The sequence below is a fragment of the Vicugna pacos genome, unplaced genomic scaffold (genome assembly GCF_048564905.1).
Source record: "Vicugna pacos unplaced genomic scaffold, VicPac4 scaffold_427, whole genome shotgun sequence".
NCBI lineage: Eukaryota > Metazoa > Chordata > Mammalia > Artiodactyla > Camelidae > Vicugna > Vicugna pacos.
Window position 1 is genome coordinate 1 of NW_027329105.1, and position 7,266 is coordinate 7,266.

General features: G+C 45.0%; 1 long non-coding RNA gene across 1 annotated transcript; it reads right to left on the reverse strand.

Moving 5' to 3' along the window:
• On the reverse strand, positions 1-4,836 carry LOC140695573 (uncharacterized). Its single transcript, XR_012071225.1, has 4 exons — positions 4,750-4,836; positions 1,407-1,479; positions 237-307; positions 1-21 (listed from the first exon to the last, which is right to left on the reverse strand). It is a non-coding gene; the product is annotated as an uncharacterized lncRNA (long non-coding RNA).
• Between the last annotated feature and the right edge of the window lie 2,430 nt (positions 4,837-7,266).

Below are 7,266 nucleotides of genomic sequence, written 5' to 3' on the forward strand. Positions count from 1 at the left end.
CCAAGAACGGGTCCAAGGTCCCTGACGTGTGCAAGAGAAGAGATGGCAGAGATGATCAAAACGCTCCTGTTCTTGGAAGAGGTCGTGAGAATCCACACGTCCCAAGGGGCCTTCCCAAGCCATTCAGACCAAAATTCACCAAGCCCAGGTAAGCCTTTTCCCAGGTTTGGGCCTAGCTAGCAAGCACTTGCCCTTCCCTCCCCTCCACTCACGCATCCATTTTGAAGGTTCAGTACCTGAGCGGCAATGAAGCCATTAGGAGAAGGGCAAGTCCCTCCTAGAATCAGAGTTCCTCCAGCTTCACACTCTGTGAACAACAGTGAAATCCTTAAAGGTCAAATAGTCTCGGCTGAAATAGATAGGAATTGAATACTTAGCTCACAACTAGAAACGATGGCCTTCCGCTAGATTCAGCAAATGTTGTGTTTATGTCTTCCCTGGGGTGAAGGGAGTGTGGTAAGTGAGGGGAATTTTTGACTGAACTTAAATCTGTATTAGGCCTCAGTTTTTCAAGACAGTATAGGTAAATAGTACAAGTCAGAAAGTGAAGTGTACTGTAAAAGTCGCCAATGACATTAAAGACACAGCTTATGTGGATCGTCTTTCACTTGAGTCAAGCCCCCGGGGGCACTATATCATGTGGGTGCACACTTGGTTGCGATAAATGGCTTTACCCAACATGATCGGAAGATTAACTGTTCTCATCACTGATAGAAGAACACCTGGTTCTCCATAGACAAGCATAACTGCAGCAGGGTTCTCCTAGCTATAATGACTCTAGGTGCTTTTGGATTCAAACCTAAATGTATATATTTGGATTGTTTCCTCTTTTATTTTCCTAGAGAGGGATGTTACCCCTTGAAATGCCAACATTGGCCAGTAGGTGACAAATAGGACTAAAGGGCACCACATGCCCAAGTGTATCCAAGGTTGGGGGTTATTTCATGTTTCCAATAGTTATTTCATGGTTCCTGTTGGTCTCGGAGGCTTCAACCGTAAAGAGCTGACATGACCCCTTTAACAGTTTGGACTGCTAGTTTGCATTCTATCTGTCTAGGTTTTCCGTAGAGCTGACAAAATGTTACCAAAATTGACAAGTCTGGCTTCTAGGTCGATTTAGTGTGTTTCAAAAAATAACTTCATTTTCGTATAACTCCCAAAACATGGAAATGAATTCTGTTAAAATTCTTAAAGACTGCAAATGAGATATCAACACAATGTCAAAACAGTTTTCTTTGGACAACCCCTCCCACCACGGCTGTATAGAAACCAAGAGCTAAGCAAATATCACATTTCTGTGAAATGTATCTGGATAGTGTTGATTCATCGATACCCAGTTGGCAGAGAAGAAGTGCAACCTGCATTCACGCGATCCCTTGTACAGAGAAATGTAAAACTCCACTCACCCAGCCTTTGGCACAGGACACTTGCCGAAGAGAGGTCTGTTACTTCCAAAGACAGGATGAGGCCTCAGGACACCTGGAAGCAGGAGAAGGCAAAGCAGGGAATGGAAACCAGTTCAGGGTCTGACCAACAAGGGTGAAACCCTGTTTAACTTGGACGCACCCTCTCAAGCGGACAGGAGGCATGAGATTGAAGGTGATGTGCTGAGATTTACAAGAGTGCACAGCAGATGCTTGGCTGACAGAACTCAAAGAAACCAGCGCAAAATATCCCCACAGTTGATTCTGAGACCAAGATCCGTGATGCCAAATTACAGTTAGCAGGGGCATCGGTAAGTGAGGTATAGGGCTACGGTTGATGGCATACGCTGAGTCTCAGGGATCTGGAGTGCGTTGTGGGATGTGGTGGGTCTAATCAAGAGAGCAAACCGAACAGTGTACCAATGATAAATCAACCACACTTGTCGCGCGGTTGAGATTACCGATATGTCCCATGGCCACACCCAGTGCATCTGCAGGACCAGGGACCAATTGGGCATTTTGCCAATAGAGCACGTGTGGGGCTGAATCAAAGCTATCGTGCATCTGGTCTGAGGGATCCAGGGGGCCTTGGGTTTGAAATCATTATGAAAAGCCTTAGGATCTGCTACATTCATAACCTGGGCTGGGATTATGGTTTGGTTTGAGGCACAGGATGCGCAACAGCTCTGTGGTGGCCTTCGTGCACCGTGCCACAAGGATGATAGGACAAGGTAGAGTGGTCCAAGTCCACAGCGTGAGAAGAGGAAGCATTTCCTTCAGCACTATCTCCCAAAATCGGATGCTACATTTTGGATGGCACCGGCACGGTACGGCAGCGAGGACACCAAGGTCGGTCTGCGGGATCATTCCAGCAGGCCCTGATGTGTGACATCCATGGATGTGCTTCCACTGGTGTTTCAGTAGACAGAGAAGATCTGGGAAGAACTGCTTTCATTGGGACATTCCCGTGGCACTACAAAGCACAAGCGCACTCTCAGTTTGCTGTTTTGGAAACACTCCAAAATGACATAGAGCAGAATGCAGAGCTGAGAACCTTTAGAATCCTCATTTCCACAAGAGGCCCTGTCCTGCGCACTTTCAGAATTGTGAGGTAAGCGTAATCAAAATGAAGTTATGCTAATCGAAGTAGTAAAGGTTGTACATCACAACAAATGCAACACCAGCAATTGGAGATATACCAGACAACACACACAGGAAGAGAATATGGCATCAATGTCTAGGAGAAATTGTCCTCACAGAAATCCCTTTGAATTGCGTAGAGACAAGAGTCTAAAATTTTCACTTAACATAGCCCTAAAAATCTACATTAGATACCTGATATTACCTGACCAGTAGAGATGAAGAAGTACAGTAAAAGAAATTGGAAGTACCATATCCACTTCCAAAGATATTGAAGGCCCAAAAGATAAGCTTTCAAACAACTAGACTGCAAAACGCTATGCAGTCAAAGTGTTGAAAATGGAGGTCAGGAAAACACTGAAGAACAAAAGGGTCTCAGAATCACAAAAGGCAGAATACCAGAAAAGGGGAAGAGAAAGTCTAAAGACGAGCCAAAAGATATCAGAAAACTCAGTGGATGTGATAATATCAGGGCTAAAATTCAGTCCTTAGCAGACTAGATAATGCAGAGGGACGCGTGAATGACTGTGAAGACAGGGGAACAGAAATCCCTCGGTCAGATTCGGACATAGGAAAGCAAGTGCAAAACAATGAAAATATTGCTGTTGTATCCTGGGTTAAGACAGGGCATGAAAGACTAGAATTCATAAGAGTCCCAGATGGAAAAGCAAGAGATAAAGAAATAAAATATGTCTGAAAATTTATCTGTAGAAATATCAGACTGAAACTTGTTGAAAGCCAAGAAAAAATCATCTATGCGAATTCAGGAATTACACAGCATCCAAAGGAGGTGGAATCCCAATAGACCTACAAGCAGCTGTATGATTCCAATCAACAAAGTTCACGAATATCACAGTGATTTAAAATGCACCTGGAGGAAACAACATAGTCACAAGGGAACCTCCAGAGGGGTTTCAGCTTATAACTCGGCAGCAATATTGCAGGACAGGGAGGAGTGCCAGGACACAGACCATATCCTGAATGGCCAAAGGCTGCCACCTAGGGTAGCCTATGCCACATGACCACCATTTCTAATAACGGCAGAGCTAGAGCAATCCACAGACCGGCAAATCATAAAAGAATTCAGCAGTTCAAAACTTCTTCTAAAAGGAAGGTTGAGAATACTCCCCGGAATAGAAAAGCAGCAAGATGAAATGGAAAGAAGAAAACCATTATTGGAAATGCAAGAAGAGCATGAGTGGCAAAGAAGAAACAAGAAGAAGGCAAGGAGGACATCAAAACCTTAAAGATTGGAGAGGGAAGCAGGAAATCATAGGTGATTGGAAGCACTCTCTTAAGTGAATCAGCTTATTTGAATCTCTGTTTGAAGCGAAAGGAGAGATGCATGTCCTGACGTGTTTGCAAAACAAGCGAGAAGCAGACCAACAAAGAATCAAACCAACAAACATGCACCAAAATGGTACGGTTGGCTGACATATACCATGGGAAACATGATTATTCAAAAGAAAATACTCAAGGTGATGTCAAGGATCATTCAGCACGCATCGACCCAGTATTGCGGCTTGCATGTACTCAGCACACTTGTATTCGGAAATCAGAGGCGTGCATTCATATTCGTAAATATAGATTCATAAGAGCATATCGTGACCTCACCCAAATGCCGATTTGGAATCCAATGGTTTCCTATTCCGTGATGTAGTCTTGTATGTCTTCCAAAAGGATGAAGGAATGCCATATTCTACGCTACGTAGAGAAGAATTGTAAGAAGCCTATAACAAAGGCAAGTAGCTCTGCCAAAGTGTACTAAGAGCAAAAGAGACAGACAGTAAAGTGCACATTGGGGTTGGTTTCATTTCTTGGAAATTCAGCCCCCATGAATCCAATAGATCCATGTCCTGAGAGTGTGGGTTTTTCAGCAGAAATCATGCGACGCATATGTATTCCGGTTGTACGGATATTATAGGAACATAAGTCTCCTTTACTGGGTCTCTGTGTACTGTGAACTCTTAGAAAGTTTAAAGACGTGTGAAACCTTCAACTGAAAAGGGACACACTTCTCTCCATTGGTACTGTGCATACAGATCTGAACAAAAGGAAAGAGGGAAGAAGAAAGGCCCATGGGACGCTAGTGGTCAGAACCACATTTACTTTAGGAACCTCTCGTCGGATGCAGCCCCTCCCCCAACACTGACAAGATGCAGCAGTCATTGGGGATGGCAGTTACCGGTTGGATTCCAGGTGGAATGTTGGTGTGTTCCACGAGGCTTGTTGTGGCTGTTGGATCCTAGGTAACCGGGCCGAGTTCTGTGGGTGGATCAGTGTGATGGAGGGGCTGCAGGCCTCTGTGGAGCTTGGCTTAGGTGTTTGGTCCGGGAAGCTGTGTAAGTTCGAGATACTTCTGCTGCCCAAAGACCTGAGTTCACAGGTCAGTTTCCAGAACCTGAAAGGGCAGACAGTGGAAGATCTGCCTGTCATCAGCTTACTGGTGAGGCTCCGAGGTACTTTCAGACTTGCCCAGTCCTGGTGAAGTCGACTTTAGGGGAGTCACGAAGAGAAGCTGGCCGAAAAGCTGGCTGCACGGATTGAGGAGAGATGCGAACACATGGATGAGAGATGTTCTGCTCCAATGGAGAATACTGGCGTGGAGACAGCTGTAGAGGATACCAGGCTCAAAAGACATTCAGGAGACATATTGAACCTCGCTGATACTGGCAGAAACATACGGAGTGCCAACGTGGACTTGAGGAGAGTTCCTCAATTCTCTTCTCCAAGAACGGGTCCAAGGTCCCTGACGTGTGCAAGAGAAGAGATGGCAGAGATGATCAAAACGCTCCTGTTCTTGGAAGAGGTCGTGAGAATCCACACGTCCCAAGGGGCCTTCCCAAGCCATTCAGACCAAAATTCACCAAGCCCAGGTACGCCTTTTCCCAGGTTTGGGCCTAGCGAGCAAGCACTTGCCCTTCCCTCCCCTCCACCTCACGCATCCATTTTGAAGGTTCAGTACCCTGAGCGGCAATGAAGCCATTAGGAGAAGGGCAAGTCTCATCCTAGAAGTCAGAGTTCCTCCAGCTTCACACTCTGTGAACAACAGTGAACTCCTTAAAGGTCAAATAGTCTCTGCTGAAATAGATAGGAATTGAATACTTAGCTCACACCTAGAAACGATGGCCTTCCGCTAGATTCAGCAAATGTTGTGTTTATGTCTTCCCTGGGGTGAAGGGAGTGTGGTAAGTGAGGGGAATCTTTGACTGAACTTGAATCTGTATTAGGCCTCAGTTTTTCAAGACAGTATAGGTAAAATAGTACAAGTCAGAAGTGAAGTGTACTGTAAAAGTCGCCAATGACATTAAAGACACAGCTTATGTGGATCGTCTTTCACTTGAGTCAAGCCGCGCCGGGGCACTATATCATGTGGGTGCAGACTTGGTTGCGTTAAATGGCTTTACCCCAACATGATCGGAAGATTAACTGTTCTCATCACTGATAGAATAACACCTTGGTTCTCCATAGACAAGCATAACTGCAGCAGGTTCTCCTAGCTATAATGCCTTTAGGTGCTTTTGGATTTAAACCTAAATGTATATATTTGGTTTGTTTTCCTCTTGTATTTTCCTAGAGAGGGATGTTACCCCCTTGAAATGCCAACATTGGCCAGTAGGTGACAAATAGGACTAAAGGCACCACATGCCCAAGTGTATCCAAGGTTGGGGGTTATTTCATGTTTCCAATAGTTATTTCATGGTTCTGTTGGTCTCAGAGGCTTCAACCGTAAAGAGCTGACATGACCCCTTTAATAGTTTGGGACTGCTAGTTTGCATTCTAGATCTGTCTAGGTTTTCCGTAGAGCTGACAAAATGTTACCAAAATTGACAAGTCTGGCTTCTAGGTACATTTAGTGTGTTTCAAAAATAACTTCATTTTCGTATAACTCTCAAAACATGGAAATGAATTCTGTTAAAATTCTTAAAGACTGCAAATGAGATATCAACACAATGTCAAAACAGTTTTCTTTGGACATCCCCTCCCACCACGGCTGTATAGAAACAAAGAGCTAAGCAAATATCACATTTCTGTGAAATGTATCTGGATAGTGTTGATTCATCGATGCCCGTTGGCAGAGAAGAATTGCAACCTGTCACTCACGCGCTCCCTTGTACAGAGAAATGTAAAATTCCACTCACCCAGCCTTTGGCACAGGACACTTGCCGAAGAGAGGTCTGTTACTTCCAAAGACAGGATGAGGCCTCAGGACACCTGGAAGCAGGAGCAGGCAAAGCAGGGAATGGAAACCAGGCAGCGTCTGACCAACAAGGGTGAAACCCTGTTTAACTTGGATGCACACTCTCAAGCGGACAGGAGACATGAGATTGAAGGTGATGTGCTGAGATTTACAAGAGTTCACAGCAGATGCTTGGCTGACAGAACTCAAAGAAACCAGCGCAAAATATCCCCACATTTGATTCTGAGACCAAGATCCGTGATGCCAAATTACAGTTAGCATGGGCATCGGTAAGTGAGGTATAGAGCTTACGGTTGATGGCATACGCTGAGTCTCAGGGATCTGGAGTGCGTTGTTGGGATGTGGTGGGTCTAATCAAGAGAGCAAACCGAACTAGTTGTACCAATGATAAATCAACCACACTGGTCGCGTGGTTGAGATTACCGATATGTCCAATGGCCACACCGAGTGCATCTGCAGGACCAGGGACCAATTGGGCATTTTGCCAATAGAGCACGTGTG